The sequence below is a fragment of the Narcine bancroftii genome, chromosome 4, assembly GCF_036971445.1.
Source record: "Narcine bancroftii isolate sNarBan1 chromosome 4, sNarBan1.hap1, whole genome shotgun sequence".
Taxonomy (NCBI): Eukaryota; Metazoa; Chordata; class Chondrichthyes; order Torpediniformes; family Narcinidae; genus Narcine; species Narcine bancroftii.
Genome location: NC_091472.1, coordinates 52,448,830 through 52,472,236, shown reverse-complemented (window position 1 = coordinate 52,472,236; position 23,407 = coordinate 52,448,830). Strand labels below are relative to the sequence as shown.

At 40.5% G+C, this 23,407-nt stretch overlaps 1 long non-coding RNA gene across 3 annotated transcripts in view; it reads right to left on the bottom strand.

Annotated features, from left to right (window-relative positions):
- Positions 1–236: 236 nt before the first annotated feature.
- LOC138759840 (uncharacterized) overlaps positions 237–23,407 on the bottom strand; it is a 57,293-nt gene continuing 34,122 nt past the window's right edge. The window contains exons 4-5 of one of the 3 annotated variants that reach the window (XR_011355138.1): positions 21,676–21,796; positions 237–472 (exon numbers count right to left, since the gene is read on the bottom strand). This is a non-coding gene — a long non-coding RNA (uncharacterized lncRNA). Of the gene's footprint in view, positions 473–18,162; positions 18,401–21,675; positions 21,797–23,407 lie in introns of those variants that run through there. The other 2 variants (XR_011355139.1, XR_011355140.1) reach the window with 2 other exon arrangements.

The following is a 23,407-nucleotide window of genomic DNA, read 5'->3' as shown; positions in this document are numbered from 1 at the left end:
AAGAAAATTTAAAAAAATAAAATATCTTGTTGCATTAATTGGACAAATAAGAACCTTTTTTTTAAATGTAGCATTATGTTAAGAATGGGGGAAAGTGTATGTCTTGTTCCAGTTTAGCTCTTGATCACTGGAGCATCAAGCAAACTGCAACAGAATATAAAAAGTGGCTATCTCTGCTTTAACACTTAAAAACAAATCACTCATTCCAGAACTTCTTTCAGTCACAAAAGTCATCCAATTTTTTAATGCTGTACTGATCCCCTGCCCCACAGCAGACAATCACATTGACACCTCCATGGCTCTGAATATCCATACTCAAAGGAGTTTGGGGTTTTCATGGCATTCTCACAATCTGGAATAAGTGAGACTTTATCAGAAAGGCCTCCAGAAGCAAGTTTTCTCTGTGGGGTGCTGGCCTCAGCTAATTTTCAGAGGTAGGTCTGTGTCGTGCAAAGAAGTAATCCCATTCTTTCTGAAAGGGAATTAGCAATAAATGAATATGTAAAATGAATTTCAGTTAATACCTGTTACTCCAGCAACATTTATCACCAATGTATTGTAGGATACTGACAATGTACTGGTAAGTGAAGGATGAGTCAATAGGTATTTAATGATTCACATTCACATGAAGACAACTCTAAGTTTATTCAGTGCAAGTAGATACATTTTGTGTAAGGTTCACAATATGGGTACAGGCTTTTCATTTCATTCTAAGATCAGAGAGATGTGCAAATTTGATATAGGCTGAAGACCCTGTGTGTGTGTGTGTGTGTGTGTGTGTGTGTGTGTGTGTGTGTGTGTGTGTGTGTGTGTGTGTGTGTGTGTGTGTGTGTGTGTGTGTGTGTGTGTGTGTGTGTGTGTGTGTGTGTGTGTGTGTGTTAATGTCTGGTTCGGTGTGTGCATGATATTGCATCGAGGACTAGAGCACACTGTTTCATCATGTTGTACTTGATGGATCAGATAATAAATTTAAACTTGAATTTGAACCACAAGATGTGCCAAATTTCTTTCCCCAAACACAGACTTTTCTGGCCTCAACCAACAACTTTTCTGTGCAGTAAATGCCAATATAAATTCACAAAATAGAGACAATGAATGAGGAAGAACAAGTGAAAATCTATATTGAAGGTTGTTTAAGCTCTTGAATCCTGAGCTATGGCTCTCAGAGGCTGCTTATTGTCCGGCAGCTTGAAGTCAAATCTTGCGTGGTTATCTGTGAATGTATAAAGTGAATAGTATATCATCCACAACTGTGCTTTACAGACTTATATAACTAAGTCTCTTTTAGTCTCTGAAGTGGATCTACCTTCTTTGATTTCATAAAATTAGACTAAATTTAAATATAATTACTGTTAAAATGATTTGACTGATGAACTTGGTAATCTTGGTTTTATTCTGTATCAAACTACCTTGCATTCATTACATATTCACTACACAGGAGAAGTAGAAAACAAATGTATTTAGTTACCTTAGCCACACATCACTCTCCTTTTATAAGGGTTTTTAGACATATGTTCAGCACCAGTGAAATGGTTAGTGTGGTTAAGTGTGGTGGAAATGTCCATTAAGGCAAAAAAAAACATCTTTATAACATTTAAACAACCATCCCCATTTCACAACTGAAAAATAAAAAAATACCGTACCAATATCTATAAACTTACCATAGTTGCAAGTTGTATTGGCACAGCACAAAGTAGTATTGACTTAACATTTATTAAAGGAAAATACTTTAAAATCAATAACCTGTGTTAGTTTCTATTTCTATCTTTCTACTTAAACAGAACAATTCTTCAGAAAATGGAAGGGATCTTTTGAGAGGAATGAATGGACAGAAATCAATGCTTAAATATATAGTGTGCCCATAGACCACAAATACAATTGAGCAATGCAACCTTATTCAAAGCACCATTGGTTACACTTTTTGAATACCAGTTATTTCACTCTCAAATTAAAAATGGAAGTTGTATTCTGTGCTTATTTGCATTAATACAATTGACATATAGCATTAATTTGTTAAACAAATGACATCCAATTGCATCATAATATCAATTTAAGCTTTCAGTATTTTTTGATCTTTTGGTCAAGTCGACTGTGCATACAGAATTGAACAGTAACAAATTATAATTATTATTAGATATGAAACCAACAAAAATACATTGGAAGAAAACTGGGAGAACCAATGATAGAAAATGAAGACAATAATGTGTTCAAACTGTACTGACAATAACCACACCAGCAGTGCGAGTATAATTTAATAAACTAATATGTACACTAAGAGGTCTTGTCTCTCTGCAAGATGAACCCAGAAGGCCAGACTGTAGTTCTGGACTGCTTTATATACAAGGTCACCGGGATGACCCCTGGTGACCTAGTGGTGTAATTACTTACCACCACACAAACGACCAAAGTAAAAGCTTAAGACGACCCACTGAAGTTAGTGCAATGATGATCTTAACAAGCAAGGTTAAAGAAGCCAAGCAAAAGACTCATCATGAACAGACAATGGCGAATTGGTTCCTGTTTATTCTTTGTGGTCAAGTTCAACTCATCCACTATCAGTTTTCCGTGCATAATTTTTTCCAGTTTACAAATTTACAGAAGTAATTTTAAAAGTTTAAAATCATAGAAAATGTGGGACTTCATATTACAGCAAAGTCAGACATTGAGGAATAAGAACTCAGCGCCAACACAAAGTTCATTATCTACCAAAAAACATTTACTGTTGACTTCCTTTCTACTTTGGGGACATGGGCAATCGACATAAAGTGCAGCAAAGTGCTGAAGGTTTCAACAATGTAATCTCCACAAAATTCCTCCAAAACTATTTGTTGGCTTTCTCTCTGAGGCCAAAATGTCCACCATTGTGAATATGATCACATCCAACCATTTCTGAGGGGTGTGCAATGTTATCTGCTGTCAGACACAAAAGACTCTTGAAAACCACAAGCTGAGGTCCATTCCAGCAAGTGATTTGCTGGAAGGAAGATGTAAAGGTTAAAATGCAAGTTACAAGCAGATTCTGCAAGCAGTCTTTGTAGATGTTGTTTACATTCTTTGAATGCCTCCATAAAAAACATCTTCATCAAGGTCTCTCTCTCTCTCTACATGTTTAAGATAAATGGCCAGTTTTGAATTTCATCTGTTCTGTGAAGAAGGGGGAAACTTGGAAAGGTCTGAAAACATTTATTGACTTTTTAAAGCATCATTTAATCATAATTTTAGTTCTGTATAACAAAGTTTTTAATGGCTTGTAACAATGTAGTAACTGATAAATCATGGAAACTCAACTTTAGTATAGATTAGTTTGAACGTGTCATAAACAACAATGACATTTCAATCTCTCCACATGACTATTAAGGAAAATAGACGTGACATTTAGTCAATAAAAGAACAATTGACTTTTTATTCAATAAAAGATGGAATTAAGACAAAAGAAAGTTGGAAATTGGATTTGGAATTCGAACTGGATTGATTGAGCTCTGTTTAGAGCATTTTGAAGAAAGAAGCACAGATATCAGCAGCATGAAGAAGTGGTAAGCCTTACTAAAGGATTCCTTCTTTGTGTTTATTTGGAGAAACTGCTGCTTGTCATTGAGTATAGTTTTGGCTTTGGAGTTATTGTTGTGGATGATTGATATCTGAGGGTCACGATTGGCTGAATGGATAATATAGCAGCCATTGCCGGGAAACAAGTGTTTGGTCCTGAATTAGACAGTTTAAGGCATGGTGCTGAGCAAGCGCTACAGTTGTAAGACCTGTTTGGTCCTAAACTAGACAGGTTAATGCATGGTGCCAAATCTCAAACCCCAATATTGACCTTATTGTACAGAGATGTGAGCCATCTGATGAAACAGAATACCGCCTGGTCCCAGCAGCTAATAGAAATCTGGGTGAATAAAGTAACTATTTCCCAAGCATGGGAAGGCAAGATGAATTTGCTGAATCATTAATTCAGTTACAGACTCTCTCTTCTCTGCCCAAGAGAAAGATTCCAGTTTTTGACAGTGACCCACTTCAAACTGCAAGTATTTAAGAAAAGGTTTGCTTGTAGTATTGATACTAAGTGTCAAAGCTCAGAAGATAGTTTATATTATTTGCAGCAGTTCACTCCTGGACAACCACAAGATCTTTCAAAGATCTGGCTCCAAAAGAAGGATACCAAAAGGGTAAGTTTTTACTAAAAAATATTTTGGCAATAAGCATAAAAATTTCAACAGCTTATGTACAGAAGGTATCAATAAGTGGATGACGTAACCTTATGCTCTCTTTCTAAGAGGATGTTGCAAAATCATGATGGAGGTTGGCCATCTTCAAGTTCTTAACATATTTACTAATATGCTAATTATTGTAAATAAATGACTCTTCTGGATGAGAGAAGTCAAGTTGTTGAATACCTGGAAAAATGTGATGAAATATCTACTTTTAAGGATTTGGTGGAGTTCATTGAAGACCAAGTGGACCTTGTCACAGATCCAGTGTCTGGAAAAATCAAAGACACTCAAACAGTAGTGAAGAAGCTGAGAGGTCCAAATCATATCTTCAACCAAAATTTTTAATTCAGTACAGTTGCCACCTCTCTGGCAGTGGTGAATAAAGAAATTAACAAAAATGAAAGTTTACCTGTTGTGAAGAAATGTTTGTTCTGTATGATAAGCATAATTTGGAAAAATGTGCACTGATTAAAAAGAAGGTACATAGTGAGAAAATCACTTTTATGAAGGAAAATGGAGTATGTTTTGACTATCTGATAGCTGAAGGTCATGCTAGCACAAATTGTAAAAAAAAACTCAGCTGTGACATGTGTAGTCAAAAGCATCCCAAAATGTTACACATCTTCCAGGAAGAGAATATGGAAAAGGAACAAACAACAATAAAGGAAGAAGATGAAAACAGTGCCGAAACCTCAATATTGACAAATAGTTTGACTTGGGCCAGAGAAAATAACTGCAAACGTTTGATGGTAACTATGCAGGTCAAGGCCAAGAAAGGAAGTGTAATAATGCATTTCTTGTCTCAGGAAGCACTGCATCATTTTGCACTATGGGGCTAATTAATAAGCTTAATCTTCAAGGAAGAAGTTCAAAAATTCTACTGAGGTCAAGTTAAACACATCGAAACTAAACTTGTTTTCAGGGTTAGAGATCATTGGACTGAATAGTAATGATTTTTGTGAACTCTCAGGCATATACACTCAGAAGACTATTCCTGAGCACAAGGAAAAATCCCACTTCAAAATGATATGGAACAGAGGATGCATTTGAAAAATGTTCTTGGAATAACCATTTATCATTCTTTGAAAATGGATTCTCATGCAGATAGGGTGGTAAACAAGGCTTTTGGTATGCTGGCCTTTATAAATTAAAGCATAGAATATAGGAGCTGGGATGTGATGTTGAGACTGTTCAAGGCATTAGTGAGGCCAAATTTGGAATACTGTGTGCAGTTCTGGTCCCCAAATTATAGGAAGGATATCAGTAAGGTGGAGAGGGTGCAGAGATTTAGTAAAATGTTGCCTGGATTGCGGTATCTAGAATACAAAGAAAGATTGAGTAGACTGGGTATTTATTCATTGGAGTGTAGATGGTGGAGGCGGGATTTGATAGAGGTATTTGAAATTATGAGGGGGATAGATAGAGTAGATGTGAATAGGTTCTTTCCCTTGAGGGTAGGTGAGATTTGAATGAGGGGTCATAAGTTAAGGGTTAGGGGGAAAAAGTTTAGAAGTCACATGAGAGAGAGTTTCTTCACTCAGAGAGTGGTGGCATAGTTGAATGAACTTCCGGAAGAGGTGATTGTAGCAGGATCAATTCTGTCATTTAAGAGAAGGTTGGATGAGTATATGGATGTGAGGGGATTGGAGGTTTATGGACAGGGAGCAGGTAGGTAGGACTAGAGGAGATCAGAGATGGTTTGTTTCTGTACTGTAATGGTTATATAGTTATGCGAAATCTTCTCTGAGATTGAGTTGTTGATTGGTTCAGATGTACAAAAGTCTTTGGAACCACTAGATATGATAAAGAGTGTGGGAGATGGATCTTACACAGTCAAAAGTATGCTTGGCTGGATGATTAATAGACCATTAGGAGAAAGAAGAGGTTAAAAATCAGTCAGCTATAAGTGTTAACTAGATATTGATTGCTAAGCTTGATAAGCTGTGGGAGCAGCAGTTCAAGAATGCCTTTTCTGAGAGCCTCAGAGATGACAAAGAACCTTCAAAGGAAGACCAGCAGTTTTTGGAATTGGTATCAATATCTGCCAAGCTGGTTAATGATCATTATTGCATTGGATTTCCTTTGAAGAAAAGGGAAATGGGTATGATAGAAGTGTTATCAAGCAATGTACACAGAATTTAATGAGAAGCTTCAAGAAAGATTCTTCCTTTTATACACCTAATGCTTGTGTGATATGATATGCAAAGGATATGCAGAAAAAGTACCAGATTATATTTTGGAATGAAGTGATGGCAAAAAAAATGATACTTACCACACCATTGGGTTTTACATCCATAAAAGAAAAAAAAGCTTTGTGTGGTGTTTGATTTTGGAGCAAGCTTTCAGGGGGTTTTACTGAATTCTCAACTCTTACAGGGCCTTGATTTGACCAGTAGGTTGATAGGAGTTTCAACTAGATTTCATGAAGAACTTGTTGTAATCACTGCAGACATTGAAGCAATGTTCCATCGGGTGAAAGTACCGAATGATGACCATGATTTATCATAATTCCTTTGGTGGCCTGATGGAGATTACGATCAGAACATAGTAGAATACAGAATGACAGGGCATCTATTTGGAGAGAATTCATCATCAAGTTGTTCGAATGTGGCCCTTCGTAGTGGGCTGAGGACACTATGGAGCAATTTAGCTCTCAAGCTATAAGCACCATCAGGAATAACTTCTATGTGGAAAACTGTCTCACTTCTGCAGTTACAGTAAAGGAAGCAATAGTGCTTTATGTGACTTAAATGTGATCTGCAACAAAAGAGGTTTTTTTATTGACCAAATAGACAGGCAACAGTCGCCAGGTATTGGGTGCCACAGCTGAAAGAGAAGTATCTTTCATTTAGCAAAACATTCAGCAAAATAAATGAGGAATTTAAACTTAGACCATGATCACCTTCCTGTGGAGAGGATGATGAGAGTACAATGGTGTGTTCAGGGTTACATTTTTAAGTTCAAAATCACTGACTTCCCACGAGAAGGGGAATTCTATCAACTGTTTGATATATGATCCTCTACGGATATTTGCGCCAGTTGTCCTGACTGCCAAGTAGATCCTTCAAGATTTGTGTAGGAAGAGGATTGGTTGAGATGATGAGATACCAGAATCCATTATACAAAAATGGACATGTTGAATACAGAATCTTCATAAGCTGGAAGACTTCAAGATTGACAGATGCTTCAAACCCACATTTTTCAGAACTGTTACATCTACTCAATTGTATCATTTTGCTGATGAATGTGAAGATGGTTATGGAACAATTAGTTTCTTGTTATTGAATAACAACAATCCTTGTGGATTTTCAATGGGAAAGGCCAAAGTGGCTCCATTTAAACCAGTCACTACCCCAAGAATGGAGTTGACAGCTGTGTAGAATGGACACAATGTTGAAAGGAGATTTGGAGATTAAACTAACAGTCTCACAGTCTCCGTATTTTTGACTGATAGCACCTCTGTGCTCAAGTATATCAACAATAAGACCAGAAGGTTTCAAGCTTTTGTGGCTAACAAAATCACTGAAAAATTGATAAAGTCTCACAACCAATACAATGGAGGTATGTTAACACAGTTAACAATCCTTCCAATCTGGCTTCCCGAGGTTTGAAATCCAAGTCTTTTCTGACCAATGAAATGTAGGTGTCAGGGCCTTGACTTCTTCTACAGCCTCAATAGGAGTGGCCTCAAAATCCTGATAAATTTAAAGAAACATTACCAGAAGACCCTGTTTCCATTGGATAACATCCATCAAGGAAATCTAACATAAAAAAGACAGGTGATCTTGAGACTCAAAAAAAGGGACATCTCACAGTTAAAGAATTGATCAATGCTGAGATGAAAATAATCTGCTTCTGCCAGAGGAAGAGATTTGCAGATGACATTTTTTGGAATCTAGGGGTTAAAACATTATGAAATAAATGATTAATCAATAAGTTTATTTGTACTGCATGAGTCAGGGAAAGAGGAATGTGGCTAAGTGGCTGTCACAGCATGGAGCAAAGTTGGCTGAACAGAAATTGGCCGCTCCCAAGATACAGGGAGAGGATATGCATAAAACGATTTAGGAGGAATGCTCAACTGAAGGAGGTGGGAAGTAGCACAGGAGACACAGGCCAGATCAGAACAAAGAATGGCCCGCAAGAATCAAAGGGAATGGAAAACCAGTCTAGGAGGAAGATTAAGGCACGAGGAGGTGTTAAAGAGAACAGCAGAAATTGGCCAGACAGGGACCAAATGGTGATTAGAAATATCTGGGGATGAATTAATTTCAGATCTAAACAACAGGATAGTCTGGCCTGGAGGATTAACATGGGAAGGCTACACCCCAGAAATCTGCAAAACAGGAGATGACTTGTGATAACCCTTATGCAAAAAGATCTAGCAGGGAAAACAACTTTTGTTCTGTGTGATAAGATTGACCTATATAAACTGTGCCAACTGGACAATAGGGGTCAGTCTCGGGGAGTAGCTCACTGGCAGGTGACCTATGAACTAACAGACTGACCCAGAGCTCTGTTAAGTTTTATTCTTGTGCTGTGCTGTGCTGTGTGGTGTAATAAACTGACTGTTGAACCGAATACCTTCTCCTATCACTTCATTCAACGAACGCGCTGGACTCAGCTCACACATAGACTAAATTAAGAGTAAATAAATTAAAGCCAGAGTCCAACAATTTGGTGACCCCGACGTGATGAAGATGGAGAAGTGACGGAAGAAAAGATACGAAACACCGGTCGATTGTGGGGTGATGATAACAACAAGTGACCATTCAACAGAGTGAGGTAAGCAGACGCCTGTTCAAACGAAGTTCTGCGATTGGCAAAGATAAAATTGTGTGTTGTCACTACTCTGCAAAAGACCTAGTTAAAGACAAGAATAAAACAAAAGGAGGTTGGAATCCCTCTACGGAGGTTGAGGTCCCTCGAGGAAAAGGAGGTTGGAATCCCTCTACGGAGGTTGAGGTCCCTCTAGGAAAAGGAGGTTGGAATCCCTCTACGGAGGTTGAGGTCCCTCTAGGAAAAGGAGGTTGGAATCCCTCTACGGAGGTTGAGGTCCCTCGAGGAAAAGGAGGTTGGAATCCCTCTACGGAGGTTGAGGTCCCTCTAGGAAAAGGAGGTTGGAATCCCTCTACGGAGGTTGAGGTCCCTCTAGGAAAAGGAGGTTGGAATCCCTCTACGGAGGTTGAGGTCCCTCTAGGAAAAGGTTGGAATCCCTCTAAGGAGGTTGAGGTCCGGTTGGAATCCCTCTACGGAGGTTGAGGTCCCTCTAGGAAAAGGAGGTTGGAATCCCTCTACGGAGGTTGAGGTCCCTCTAGGAAAAGGTTGGAATCCCTCTAAGGAGGTTGAGGTCCGGTTGGAATCCCTCTAAGGAGGTTGAGGTCCCTCTAGTAGAACGGGGTTGGAGCCCCTTGTAGCAATCTCGAGAGGTAGATTTAGACACTTGGCCAAGTAGTATAAGGTGTATTGTGTTATAGTTATTTGTTTCTATAGTGTGTAATAAGTATTTGTTTAAGAATCGTGTACCATAGTAGTGTATAATAAGGATCTGTATAAGGTGTATTGTGTTATAGTTATTTGTTTCTATAGTGTGTAATAAGTATTTGTTTAAGAATCGTGTACCATAGTAGTGTATAATAAGTATTTGTTTAAGAATCGTGTACCATAATAGTAATAAGTATCTGTATAAGGTGTTCGGCATTTAACTGTTTTTTCATGCACGCTGGTATTGTTGCTGTGTATATCACTGTATTACTCTCGATGTTTTAAGTACTTCTGAAAAAGGGGTAGCAGAGGTTACAGATTGTACTGTTTTACAGGGTAGAGAGGGCATAGAGGCAAGGTATTTAGAATACGGATCAGGGAAACACAGTGGGGATAGGCAGTCACACAGTGAGGCACCTGTGTACACAGACTAACCGCAAAACAAACAATGTACATTTCACACAAAGGGGGAAACTAACAAGCTAACCGCAAAACAAACAATAGACACTTCACACAACCACGAGACACATAATCCCCCACCTGGCTCTCTCTCTGATCATCCCTGAAGGGGAACACCTGTTTTCAGGGAGCTGCTGGTCATCTGGTGGTTATAATAACGTGGAAAGGGTCGAAGTAGAGTGCAGGGTGTCAAAATCCTACCAGGAGAGAGAGCCAGGGAGTACGAGGTCTAAAGGGATAAAAATCGGAACAGAGATGGAAGGAGTAATAAGGGATGTAGGGCAAGAGTTCGGGGAAGACAGAGGAGTTCCCCCATCTGTAGACAGACAGTGGGAAAATACAAGGAATCAATTACTGGGAGGATTACCGAAGGGAGAGGAGGTACAGGCTATGGAACGGTACGAACAGATTTGGAAAGAGCTGCAGAGTCAGGGGAAGGTACCACGAGGGTTTGAAAAAATCCGGCTGTTACTGTACTTAGGAGAAGCAGAGAGGGAAGCAGCCAAGGAGGTACAGGAACATGAGGCAAAGACACAAGGGTCTTTATGGAATAAAAGAAGGCTCAAACAACAGAAAGGAGTGAAGGAACAGAGAAGGGCAGATTTACACAATATGACATTGGCTTGCATGGCTGTGGAACTGAACCTTCTACATGATATTAAAAAAGGATCCCATATCACTAAGGAGAATACGGGGGAGGTTAAGCCGTCAGCCCCGCTATATCCAAAGTTACCAGAGATATGGCCACCACCTTATCCTATTTCCCAAATGCCCGTGATGCAGATAAATGAGGGAATAGTGGAGGTCACTGAATTAGCAGGTCACGAACTCCAGGAGGCGAAGGAGAGACTTAAAAGAGTTATGCAGGAAAGGGTGGAGGACATGAAGGAGTTAACAAAGGAAATACAGAATGATGTATGTAAAGTAAGGGAGACTAGTATGCGATGGGAAAAAACAAATGAGAGAGAGCAAGTACACGAAGGACAGAATGAGATAGCTGCAGTAAGGGAACATAGTAGGTGCTTAGGAAACACAGCGGGGAGAGAGCTGGGACAAGAAGAGAATAGGAAGGGATATGACCCAGCGAGTGTCAGATGGGAGCGGGAGAGAGAGCAGAACGAGGAAACTGAAATAGCTAGTGTGAGTGTTGAGAGTGAAGAGGAGGAACAGCCAGTCACGATCAGGGGAAGCATGATCACACACAGAAGACAGGGTCAGGAGAACCCTTGCTCCCCTTTGGGATATGCGTTGCGGGAAAGGGGGGAAGTACGGCTTCCAGAAAGATATAGACAGATGCTGCTAATTTATGAGGGTCCGCAAATTGGGGAAAGGTATCAACCCTTCTCATTCACTGACATGAATTGTATTTTGGACAAAATGCCACCTCCGACTGAGGGAGGGGGAGCGTGGATGGGAAAGTTCTGCCAACTTACGATGGGACATAAGATAGCCATAGGGGATTGGAGAGCATTATTGGGGAAACAGCTTGGGCTGTGGGAGATTCAGCAGGTAGAAATGATCGCAGGAATCACTAGGTGCCTCGATGCTGAGCCATGTGCCAACCATGCTACGGCAATAGGAGGGGCAATGCGGGATAAGTTTCCCGTTCCCCCCGGTGTCATGCAGTCCCTGACCTTTTCCATAAAGGAGGATGAGGAGATCTCTACTTTTTTGAGTCAGTGTAAGGAGTATTGGACCAATAAAGCAGGAGTACACCCGGCCGCAGATCCCTTGCAGACTACTCTCTTTAGGGCGGCAGTAACAAGCGGACTGCCAGCTGTTGTGAGGGAGACGTTAGATAATAACCCTGATATTCCTGGCTGCTCGAATGAGCAATGGGAAAAACATTTGACCCATCACCTGAAACGTTACAGGGCTAAGCAAAAGGAGGACAAACAAACTACGGAGTCGGCACAAGTGCAACTCCTTAAGCTTCAATTAGCAGAGGCTAGGCAAAAGGCGAATGAGGAAAAAAAGATTTCCTCAAAGGGTGCGAACCAGATGATTCAGCAGCCACCGCAGCCACCACAAGGGAATGATACAAATTGGCACCCGGCCCCATATTGGGCACCGGGTCCCACCGATGGGGGCAGAATGGGAGGTCCAATGGGGGGATTCCGAGTAAGAGGGAGAGTTCGGAGTGCTCCACGAAGGCAGCCAGCCGTATGTTTTGGATGCGGTCAGCCAGGACACTTGAAGAGAGACTGTCCCCTAGTTTGGGAGCCTCGGGACCCAGGGGCAAGGGGCTATGGACCACCACAACAGGAGCCTTGGGTCCAGCCCCAGAGATCGTCAGTGCCACCCCCGGTACATCAGGCACCCTATGCGGCTCTAGCTCCGAGGAGACAATTCCCTTTGCTGACAGAGGAGGAGCAATATTGCCCACAGTGACGGAGCCCGAGTACCCACGAGCAGGCTAGGTTGGCAGACCCTTTCCTGCAGATGAAAGTCATGGACATGAAAGTATCGTTTTTAGTGGATACAGGAGCCAGGTTTTCAACACTCACTGGCGCTGAGTTTCAAGATAAAACATCATCCTCTAGCGTCCAGCTGATAGGGTTCTCGGGTACACCAGAAAATCTGCCGTTTTCTACACCACTAGTCACTTCTGTGGCAGGACAGACTTTTACACATCAGTACATTTTGTCAGCCAGGTGCCCTAGGTCACCTTTCCAAATGCATTTTCTATGAACTGTTCAGTAACTACACTTCATTCCGGTTCTCAAATGTTGTTGGCAGCAGCTGGAGGATCCGTGTCTGAGGGACAATGGGCTGACATTTACTGGGGGCTGCTGGAAACAGAGGACCCACAGAAGGTAGGGCTGCTAAAGTTGTATAATCAATGGAAGCCATGGATTCAGACGTTACACCCGTATACCCCTCCCTCGGACCCTCCCCATATGACCCTCTTTTACGATAGGGATGGGGATGAAATGTATCAGCATGCCTTTTATGAAGAGGTAGAGGGCAGGCAATGGGAAATTAATTCGGACTACATAGTGATAGGAAAGGAGGGAGTGGCCGCTGCGGTGGCACTGACATCTGAGCAGCTGGAATGGTATGAGATGGCAGGTGAGGCCATTCCTCATGTCACCCTTGCAATTGGCACTACGCACCAGGCAAAAGATTTGGGACCGATGTGTCGGAACTTGAGGTCCCTGGGTGACTGGTCTGACACTCAAATACCGACAGTGCAGTTCTCCTCATCTGCTCAGGCATACAGAATTTGGTCCATTACATATGATCAAGTCCTCCTTGAGCATAGACAGATTGAACGCTTTCATGGTAGAGAGAAGATGGATCACCCCGACTCGGCCCCTATGCTAGATTCTCTCCCTGAGAACCTGTGGTCAGTGGGACCAGCAGATGTGGGTTTTTGTCAGCAGGTTGATCCCATAACCTTCGAACTGTCAGATTTCACCCCTATTTGGCAGATGCAGTATCCCCACAAACCTGACGCTGAGGAGGGTTTGGCAAGTACCATTGATGGCCTTATACATGCAGGGGTGTTGGAACATTCGGGTTCCAGTTGGAATACACCCATCTTACCTGTTCCTAAACAGGACACGGGCAAATATCGGATGGCCCATGACTTAAGGCGCATCAATGGTATTGTGAGTACACCCACAGTTCCAGTACCAAACCCATATACTGCCATGACTGCTTTAACCCCCAACCACAAGTGGTTCTCTTGCATTGATTTAGCGAATGCTTTCTTTTGCTTGCCGCTGGCAGAACCATTAAGAGATGTGTTTTCGTTCACGTATAGAGGTAGAAAGTTGCGGTATACTAGGCTTCCACAGGGCTTTATTTTATCTCCAGGGATTTTCTATCAGGTGTTGAAAGAACAGCTGGGGGGGCTAGCACTGCCAGGTGGGGTAGTTCTGATCCAGTATGTAGATGACATCCTATTAGCAGCACCTGATCATGCTTCCTGTTTGGAGGCCACCTGTCTCCTGCTAGTGCAGCTGTTTAAGGCAGGCTTTAAAGTCTCTCGCTCAAAGCTGCAATGCTGCAGACAGGTGGTCACCTTTTTAGGGAGAATGGTCTCAGCGAAAGGCACAGGGATTTCCCCTGCACATCAAACAGCGATACTACATCATACAAAACCAAAGACAGTTAAAGAGATGCTTTCGTTTTTGGGTTTGTCAGGTTATAGTAGGCAGTTTATCCCATCGTATGGTGAATTGACACATCCACTGCGAACTTTGGTGAATGAGCAGGGGATGAGGAACCTGGGAGCTACACTGGATTGGACTGCACAGGCTGAGATGAGTTTTATTCTATTGAAGCAAGCTCTTACAACAGCTATAGATTTGGCTATTCCAAATTATAAACTACCTTTCTTTTTGGATGTTTCTGAAAAAGCACACACAATTGATGGTGTTCTTTTTCAGAAAAAAGGGGGTGGAAGATGTGTGCTCATGTATGGGAGTATCACACTAGACCCAACGGAAGACAGACACCCACCATGTACAAGACATGCAGCAGGAGTAGCAAAGATTCTACAAAAGGTGGCACACATAGTAATGGGACATGGCCTGACAGTATTAACAACACATAGTATTGTAGCATTTGTGAGCTCCACAGCATTTACAATGACTTCGTTAAGGCAGACGAGACTAGAAAAGATCCTGAATGCTCCAAATGTTACGTTTACCCATGAAGGCATTAACATGGCAGAAAATAGTGGAGAGGATGAACCAAACAATAAAAGGTAAGATCGGGAAAGTACAGGCACGGACCAAACTAAATTGGGTGGATGCGTTGCCTCTGGCATTAATGTCAATTAGGAGTTTGGTAAGTTCTGTGACAGGATTCACTCCATATGAACTACGAACGGGGCACCAGTTCCCGGGACCGGGAGCCGGAAGTCAGACTACGAAGAATGAGGTAAGTTCAATGGGATGCAAGCTGTATTATGATAAACTAACGGCTTTGGTGTCAGATTTTTCACAACAGGTCACAAGTCCCAACAGAGAAGGGGAAACACCGATACCTTCAGTCGCGGAGTGGATTCTGCTAAAGGTCATCAAGAGAAAGTGGTCGGAGCCCAGGTGGACAGGACCCTACCGAGTGGTGGAGAGGACGTCCCACGCGGTTCGACTACAGGGAAAAGGCGAGACGTGGTATCATTGGAGTCAGTGTGCAGCCACGGACCCACCAGCACGGACACTGGAACAGATTCGTACGGCGGCGACTGAGAACCTGTGAGCAACTACGGACTAAGAACTTTCTGAACGGGTCCCTTTAAAGAACATATTGGACTCCGGGGACTGTTGATGGTAGAATCTATTGTTGTTTAAAAATCGATGACAATGGGCAAGCAGTAAAGGAGATTTCTTCAGGTATTCGCAAATTAGCTCACGTCCCGGTTCAGACCTGGCGACCCTTGGGCAGCGCATGGCTGGGAAATTTGTTCTCTGGAGACTGGGGATGGATACATACTATAGTGCTAGTTGCTGGATTTGCAGTTTTGGCGTTGATTCTGATCCCATGCATCCTTCCCTGCCTCCAGTGCCTCATTCAACGAGCGCTGTCACATAGAGACATCCCCAGACCCCAAGGCATGTATTTGTCCCTACTGCCCTCTCAAGAGTGTAATGATTACAAGGGATCAGAAATGCCAACCCTGGCATGTACCCGGATTTCTCTATCTAATAAGTTAACTGGTGGTTGGTCTCATTTTCATGAGACCAAAAGGGGGACTGTTGGAATCTAGGGGTTAAAACATTATGAAATAAATGATTAATCAATAAGTTTATTTGTACTGCATGAGTCAGGGAAAGAGGAATGTGGCTAAGTGGCTGTCACAGCATGGAGCAAAGTTGGCTGAACAGAAATTGGCCGCTCCCAAGATACAGGGAGAGGATATGCATAAAACGATTTAGGAGGAATGCTCAACTGAAGGAGGTGGGAAGTAGCACAGGAGACACAGGCCAGATCAGAACAAAGAATGGCCCGCAAGAATCAAAGGGAATGGAAAACCAGTCTAGGAGGAAGATTAAGGCACGAGGAGGTGTTAAAGAGAACAGCAGAAATTGGCCAGACAGGGACCAAATGGTGATTAGAAATATCTGGGGATGAATTAATTTCAGATCTAAACAACAGGATAGTCTGGCCTGGAGGATTAACATGGGAAGGCTACACCCCAGAAATCTGCAAAACAGGAGATGACTTGTGATAACCCTTATGCAAAAAGATCTAGCAGGGAAAACAACTTTTGTTCTGTGTGATAAGATTGACCTATATAAACTGTGCCAACTGGACAATAGGGGTCAGTCTCGGGGAGTAGCTCACTGGCAGGTGACCTATGAACTAACAGACTGACCCAGAGCTCTGTTAAGTTTTATTCTTGTGCTGTGCTGTGCTGTGTGGTGTAATAAACTGACTGTTGAACCGAATACCTTCTCCTATCACTTCATTCAACGAACGCGCTGGACTCAGCTCACACATAGACTAAATTAAGAGTAAATAAATTAAAGCCAGAGTCCAACACATTTTAAGTCAGAAAAAGGGAATGAATGTCATGGAAAATTCAACACTTCAAAATTCCGGGTTGATGGGAAAGATTGTTGATATCAACCAGGACAAAAGAGGACTTGTTTGTCAAGTTCGAATTAAGACTAAAATTGGCTTTCTGAACAGACCAATTACCAAAATTAGTCTTTTACAAGAAGCAGAAAGCTTTGATAAATTTAATTTCACTTTCTTTTGAATATTTAATCGACATATACTATGATGTTTGATTTTTTTTCTTTGTAATGGTCATTTATTTTTGGATATAATAATTAGGGGGCAGTATTGTAAGGGTTAAACTGCAAGTTGGAAGCAGATTCTACAGCAATCTGTGTAGATGCTGTTTATATTCTTTGAGTGTCTCCATAGAAACGTCTTCTTAGCCAAGGCCTCTTTCTCTGCGTGTTTAAGATAAACAGTCAGTTTTGGATTTCCTTTGTTCTGTGAAGATGAAGGGACTTGGAATGGTCCGAAAACTTTTATTGACTTTTTTAAGCATCATTTAATTATTGTTTTTGTACTGTATAACAATGTCTTTTTTAGCAGCTTATAATAATGTATTATCAGATAATAAGGTTTCACAAACTGTGGAAAACTCAATTCACATTTAGTACAGATTAGTCTGAATGAGTCATAAACAACAACAACATTCTAATCTATCCAAGTGACTATAAAGGAAGATAGTCGCCACAACATTGAAAATGATTCCCTAATTTCCTCAACATCTTTTTGAACAAAATCAAATGTTCTCTAATTGACAAAGAACATGACATCCCAAACTACCTACCGATTCCTTAGAGCACAACTTGCCCCACCTATAGCAGAGTCTACAAATCCAATATTATATTTCTCATCCTCTTCAAAACCCACAGATAAGGAGTTGAAAGCAGATTATTCTTGTTCCCCATGGGACTGCCTTGGAGAATTTGTCACAGGGCATTATTACAAAAATTACAAAAAACATTCAGCGAACCAACTTTCTTGCCTTTTTGGGTGTACTTCATAAGGTTCCTTAAAATTCAGGTTAATTTTAATGATTCAAGTCTGGCACCTGATAATGAAAATTTATTGGATGAAGGAAATATCTTATTTTGGTTTATATGAGCTTGTGTGAATTGGACAGTTCACCTTCATCATAATGGAACGTCAATTCATGATGTTGCACGTCTGTTGAACATTAGCTCACAAACATGAATTGTTAATGCCATGCATTTATCCTGTGTAATAATAGAACATTTGACACAATATTACTTCTTTGTTCCAGCCCAATGGGAACAGATGTTTAATTCCCTTTACCTTGTCCTGGGAAGTGTGCTCCACCCACAAGAACATGAGCACAGCACCCCCCCCCCCACCCAACCTGTGATGATTCCAATTTTTTCTTCAGCACAATTCTGGTTGAATGGCTCCCAAATCTTCATTGGAATCTCTGTCTTTATTTGCATGTCACATAACCTTTTGCAATATTTTTTTTATGTCACCTGAATGGATTAAGATCATAAATATTATGACTGAATGTGCAGAATTGGGGTTTCTGTATTTGATGGCCAAATTTATAATGAGAAAATATTGTAATTTTCCTCATGGTTCTTTCTGTGCTATGATGGCTTAAAACATAAAAACCATGAATACAAAATATGGAGCAAGTGGTCATCATCAGAGTGGACTAAGTCAGAGTGGTGAGAAGAGGCTGAGGTGGTGATGCAGGACTTGAAGTAAGGGCCAGCCTATAGAGGAACAAAGAAGATTAGCAAGTAGGGACAGGTAAGGGCATATTTTAAATATCATATATATTCTTTACTCTAGTCATAGGCAATGAGAATGGCAGCCAAGGCAGGGAAATATGCCTCTTTCAGAATGTGGGTCATTGGGGAAGCCAGCAGTATGCCTCATTCAAGAGACTGGGCAGGTGATAGACAGGATTTACAGGGACACTATCTCACCTAGGAGGCAAGAGGAAGGTATATGGGTGACAGTCAGGAGAGACAAAGGCAGGCAGTGCAGGGCACCACTGTGGCCATTTTCTCAATAACAAATATATCATTTTGAATTCTGTTCAGGGAGACGACCTACCAGGAACAAGCCACAGTAATTAGGTCTCTGACACAGAGGCTGGTCCTGTGGCTAAGAAGGGAAGAGAGGAGAAGAGCTGATCTGTAGTGATATGGGAATTATATAATTAAGGGAACAGATAAGAATTTCTGTGGAAGAGTGGAAAGAAAAAGTTTTAATTGTACCTAATTGACTCATTATATGCACGGTTTCACAACTCCAAAGGAAATGGGCCAATGACATTCTTTTCTCAAGGAAAACATTTCAGTAACAATTGGGTCTAGAGCAGTAGTTCTCAATCTTCCCTTCCCACTCACATACCACCTTAAGCAATCCCTTACTAATCACAGAGCACCAATGGCATACGGAATATTTAAAAGTAATATGTGAGTGGAAAGAAAAGGGTTGAGAACCACTGTTCTTTATGAACAATTTACAGACATTAGAACATTTAAAAAAATCAAATTTCAATTGAATAAAGTCATTGAAATGTTTTAAAACTATTTTTCAAAAGTTTAAATTCAATGTTAAACCTGCAATAAAGAAAAACATACTTGACCTGTGCCTTGAGACTGCATATAATGTAAATTTTACAAGTGACTTATTGATTAAAAATATATCTAGATTTTTGATCAATAGTCTTATCACCTGAATGGAAAGATTTTAAAAAAGGAACAGGACCAATGCCTCCAAATGACACCAAATTGACCTATCATCCCCAGTATAATTTAAATGGTGGGAGGAAACTGGAGCACCCAGTAGAAATCCACGCAGACATGGGAAGAAGGTATAAATTATTTACAGAATGCATGGGATTTGTACTCCATTCCTGATTACTGGCCCTGCAATAGCGTTACACAAAATGGTACGCTAAATATACCACCCTAAACTGTTTTTCAAATTTCTGGTCTCCTTTGTGGTTTTATGCAATACCTGAATTAAGCTTTCCAATTGGTTGCCTTGAACAAAATAAAATATTCTTTGTCCATAATCTTACAATCTTATCCTATAGTCAAGGTTTAAACAGGTGCTGGCCTGAAATAAATATAGATTCTTTACAGTAGAGATAATTATGCAAGCCATTGTACTGTCACGGCAGCAAAAAGGGTTTGCTTTCATATTCAGTTGTATTGTTACCACATTTCAAAATGGGCAGAGATAATTCTAACCTGAAAAATTGTCATAAAGTAAATCTTTTTAAATCTCTTTGAAAAGAGTATTCCAATTATATAACTATTGTTGAATTGATCTGCTTCCACAGACTTTGCAATAATTTGAGAGCAGTAGAATAATGATAAATATTTACTATTTCTCTGTTGAGCACTGGCTTAGTTGCACTAGTTAATGATGACGAGAATCAGCTGCTTCTCTGATAGTGCATTTTGTAGAATAATATGCAGCCAATCTCTATCTGTGATGGAGGGAATTAATATTTTGGGGTGGGAGATTATTCTGGCTTACTGCATACTTTTGAACTTCCCACATATTAAAATTCCTAATCAAATTACGCTTAAAGGCAAAGTAAGATAGCTGTTTCTAATTCGAACAACTACATTTAGAAGAAACATCCATAAAATGTTGTGGAAATTTCCACAAAGTGTTATTGCTAAATAGAGTCAAATAAGTAGAAAAAAATGTTTTTATCTATATACTCTGTAGAAATAATAAATTCATGTAAATAATAAAAGTTATTCCTACTATAAATTTGCCACTGTTAGCTTCATTACTTGAATTAAATGCTAAACCTATCATTATATAAATCCACGCAATTTTAGTTACAAGTTTAGAAATATCAGTAATAAATGTCATAATCATGGAGTCAAAGAAATGGATCCTATGGTCCACCACGTCCATGCCAATCATTTTTGACCACCTACCCAATCCTATTTGTCCACATTATATCCATAACTTCTATGGCTTGGTTATTTAAGTGTCTGTCCCTGTCTAGGTGTCTCTTAAATATCGTGATTGTATGCGATTCCAGCACCTTCTCTTGCAGCATATTACTGACATCAAAGTTCCTCTATTTTCTCCTCAATTCCCCTTTTACGCTCCTTCCTCTCACCCTAGGTCTATGCCCTTGTCTTTCATGCCACAACCATGGGAAAAAGATTTTGACTATCTCCCCTGATCTATGCCTCTTATATTTTATATTCTTCCAACACAATCACTTCCTTCCTGCAGTGTGGCAACCAGAATTGAATACAATACTCCATGTGTGCTTGTGAAGTTTTCAACATAATGTGGCAGCCAGCAATTGCGGAGATCGGGCCAGCACATCGCACGGCAGCAGACGCGGACAGAGATCGCTAAAGCGACTCCCAGGACAATGAACCGGCGGGAGTAGAATCTGGGGCAGCATCAGGCCAACAGCCCTAAAATGGCATTGGTCAAGCTACCCAGCTAACTCAGCAGAAACAGTCTGGGGAAGGGCATTCATATGCATGGATGTTCCCACCCACTATTGTTATTCATGTGGATGACTCAGTCAATTAGCAAAAAAATGGCAGAAACTTGATCAGTATATAAAAGCAGCCTTTCTAGCCCTAATAAAGGAGTAAGCTTAATCTGCCATAGTGTGTGTGTGTGTGTGTGTGTGTGTGTGTGTTTATTTTTTGTAGCGGTCGGCTACAATATCTCAATATTTATATTCTGTGCTCTAACCTATGAGACAAACATGACATATACTGTTCTTTCTTCACTATCCTATCAACCTGTGCAAGTACTTTGAGTGAACTACAGAGATTAATCCCAAAATCCTCTGTTCACTCTCATTCTTTGGTGCCCTGCTCTTTACTATATACATTTTACCCATATTTTGTCTTCACAAAATGCATTACTTTGCAATTGTCAGAATTAAATTTTATCTAATAGATCTACTCCATGTCTGTATGACATTCATTACCTGTTACAATCTACAACACTAATTATTATATTTTAAAAATATTACCTGCATATATATCTTACACAACAATTACTGGTGCAGCCCAAGATCCTGCAGCAGAGATTTGGAGCACAGATTTTCATTGCATGTTAACCCTGTGTCATTAGTTTACTGCAACAACAGAACCCTATCAAAATATAACATTTTAATACATTTATTTGGATACATTCAAATAACAGGCATAAAATATTGTCAAACACATTAAACACACAACATAAAGGTGCATTGTAAACATATAATTTTCACAATGGGCAAGAAAAATATTCCAGGAAATTTCAGTTGAACAAAATTTGAATACAACACCCATTTCATAATTTGCCCATCTATGGAATTGCATGGGACCTTTGTGTGTGGCAACTCTTTATATAAATGGATAAATCATCTTAGAATGACATAGAAACATAGAAGATAGGAGCAGGAGTAGGTCATTCAGCCCTTCGAGCCTGTTCTGCCATTCAATAAGATCATGGCTGATCTTAAAGTTCAGTACCCCGTCCCCACCTTCTCTCCGTAACCCCTAATTCCCTTATACTGAAGAAATATATCTAATTCCCTCTTAAATATATTCAATGAACCTACCTCCACTGCTCTCTGTGGCAATGAATTCCACAGATTCACCACCCTCTGGGTAAAGAAATTCCTCCTCATCTCGGTTCTAAATGGTTTGCTTATTATCCTCGAACCATGGCCCCGGGTTCTGGACTCCCCCACCATCGGAAACATCTCTTCTGCATCCATTCTGTCCAATCCTGCCAGAATTTTATATGTCTCTATGAGATCCCCTCTCAAACTTCTAAACTCCAGCGAGTACAATCTCAATTTGCGCAATCTTTCCTCATAAGTTATTCCTGCCATTCCAGGTATCAGCCTGGTGAATCGCCTCTGCATCCCTCCATTGCAAGAACATCCTTCCTTAGATAAGGTGACCAAAACTGCACACAATACTCCAGGTGGGGTCTCACCAAGGCTCTGTACAACTGGAGTAAGGTATCCTTATTCCTATACCCAAATCCTTTTGCTATGAAGGCCAACATACCATTTGTCTTTTTAACCACCTGCTGTACCTGCATGCTCGCCTTCAGTGACTGGTGCACAAGAACCCCTAGGTCTCTCTGTACTTCCCCATCTCCCAATCTAAGTAGCTACGTTAAACCAGGCCATGGGGGCATGGAATGATACCAACATATACTATGCACTTTCTTAGAACAACATGGTCTTAGTTTTTAGCAACCCATGTTATTTCTATCTTTCTCGCAATATTTGTTCAAGTAGTTTCATATTTCATATAAAAATGCGATCTGAATGCAACAAACATTTTGGACGTTGTTTAATGGTTTCGCCAAAGAATGGCACTCTTTCAAAGTACCACTCTCTTAGGTTTGAATGCAAGTCTTCATTCGATGCTTTAACTGGAAATCTTTGAATTCGGAAGTGGCAGAGCAACTCATAGTACCAGACAGACACAACTTAGAGCATAATTCAATGTCATATTTACACACAAGCTGATCGCATAAAATATTGAAAACAAAATAATATGAATATACTGTCAGGTTGAGCTCATACCTACCTGAGGGAAAAAAAAACTTTTATTTTCAAACATGGAGAAACTAAGAGGTGAGAAATTGCCAGGCTTTGCAAGTGTCAATTAATAATAGTCACGTTTCAAAATAACCAAATTACTTAAATGCAAATACATAAATGTGCTGGAATATATTCTGTTTCCATGGGTGCTGGCTGA